We start from the raw sequence: 2,490 nt of genomic DNA, 5'->3' as shown, positions 1-2,490 counted from the left end.
GAATATAATAATATAGAATAAAGTTAGGTGCAAAGGACTATTATATTATTAGAATATAATAATATAGAATAAAGTTAGGTGCAAAGGACTATTATATTATTAGAATATAATAATATAGAATAAAGTTAGGTGTGGAATATATATTACTATGCTACCAGAATCATTGTTGTATTATTATTCTAATAAACTAATTATTCACTTCTTAGATTGCAATAGAAAGACGTCATACTGTTAATGAGATTACGTGTAGAACAGGGCTCTTGAAGCATCAAGTGATTGATTTTGATGTCGAAATAATGACGCCACAAGCATGACTTTTAATATATAAAATAATACAAATAGTGGTATATTAGTAGTTAAAGAAGCAATTCCTGGGACCATTCAATTCTTGGACTACAATTGGAAAAGTCACTCTGTTAATGAAGTTAGATGCAAAGGATTATTATATTATTACAATATAATAATATAGAATAAAGTTAGGTGCAAAGGATTATTATTAGAATATAATAATATAGAATAAAGTTAGGTGTTGAATATGTATTACTATGTTACTAGAATCATTATTATATTATTCATACTGTTAATGAGATTAGGTGTAGAACAGGGCCTTTGAAGCATCAAGTGATTGATTTTGATATCGAAATAATGATGCCACAAGCATGACTTTTAATATATAAAATAATACAAATAGTGATATATTAGTAGTTAAAGAAGCAATCTCTGGGACCATTCAGTTCTTGGACTACAATTGGAAAAGTCTATTAATACTGGGACAACACATATCAAGATAGTCTACGTATTTATTACAATTTAAAATAAACAGATCCGTACAAAATTAATTTTGATATATATTCATATCACTTTACGAAAATAAAATTGGTATTCTTTGGATCCTACTGATGCATACATACATACATACATATGCTTGTATCATTTCAAATGGAACTTCAATTGTTACTGATTCGACTTGCAACTGGAGAAATATTGTCGCCAGCAGTTTTCGTAAATCCGAATTTTATTAAATTCTTCGAAAATATTTTTATTCATTTCTGCTACCAAAGATAAGGGCAAAGATTTTACCTGTTCGAGAGACGATCGATCGGTCAGTGCGACTCGAGATCGCCAGTCAGAATTCAGAGTGTCGGCGAAGCTTGCTTGCTTGCTTGCTTGCTTACTTACGAGTACTAAACGCGAGAGTACACGACGTCGCCGGCAATGGGGACGAGCGGTTTTTCTAAGAGCAGCGTGGCACAGTGAAGCAGGACGAAGTAGGGCGAGACGCGTCGCCACCGCGCCAAGGCGCTAGGGAGCAATTCCCTTAAATGCCCTGTCGTCCGCAAAAAGCCACTTCGTGTAAAAAACAGCCGGGCGTTTGGTGCGTTGGTGCGCGTTCCCCCAAATATAACCGTGTGCGTGTCGGTTCGGTCTATCGCTTTCGGTTTCGCTCGCTCTTTCTCCTTCTCGGGATTATATTAGTCTTTATGGCATCGATAAAGTGCACCGTCGATTCCTCTACCTTCCGCGGCTCGACCCTCTATGCGCGCGCCCTTCTGCCCAATCGAGCGCCTCTTTTAGCCCAGTGTCTGAATTTGACATCCCCCCCCCCCCCGTTCCTGACCTTTTCTCATCGACCTTTTTTTCCTTTTTTTTTTTTTTCTTCTTTTCTATCGAACCAATCAAACGATCGTCTCGCCAAGAGACCGAAAAGACAGATTTTCGCGGATTTAGCGTGTCTCGAAAGTCTCTATTATGAATTTATCAACTTTCGTTGTCTCTCATTGTCGTACGAAATAAATAAGAATAGGATAGGATGAGAGAAGTGAGCAGACTCGTACGGAGGTTTTACTGTAAGTGCATATTCTGCACGCTGGAGGGGTTGGTTTTCCCCTGGCAGAACAGAATCGAGCGGTTCGAATCGACTCGGTGATGCGTTTCGGCGACCGAAACCAACCCGGCGAACTGATTTTTCCAGTTTTATTATAAAACCAGTTCGGATCGCTGATCACGCGGTAAATTGAACGGCGCGAGATATTTCCAATATTTGAAGCCGCGGCGGAAATCGCAGTCGCTTCAGGAAATGAAACGTGTGTCTAATTTCCAACGCTGGTTCTCGCTGTGCGCTAGCATGATCGCGTTTCGCGTTCTCACTTTCCCCTCGACCCTTTTTCCGTATCGTCCAAACCGCGCGACCCAATCAGGCCCCGCCACCGATATCTAGTCGCCTTGTCATCGCGATCGGTCACGCTCGAAAAGAGTTTGCCCAATACGTACTTACAAGGGAACATGCCGATGTGTCAATTAATGTTTTTGATGAAATTTGACAGTAGTACTGTAGTTTTCGAAAGAATATAATTTTAAAAATTCATTACAAGCTCGAAAAGAGTTTGCCCAATACATACTTACAAGGAAATATGCCGATGTGTCAATTAATGATTTTGATGAAATTTTACAGTAGTACTGTAGTTTTCGAAAGAATATAATTTTATTTTA

This window comes from Frieseomelitta varia, unplaced genomic scaffold (assembly GCF_011392965.1).
Source record: "Frieseomelitta varia isolate USP_RPSP 00005682 unplaced genomic scaffold, Fvar_1.2 scaffold_34, whole genome shotgun sequence".
In the NCBI taxonomy this organism is placed as follows: domain Eukaryota; kingdom Metazoa; phylum Arthropoda; class Insecta; order Hymenoptera; family Apidae; genus Frieseomelitta; species Frieseomelitta varia.
The sequence above is the reverse complement of the archived record's forward strand: the minus strand, read 5'-3'. Positions refer to the sequence as shown.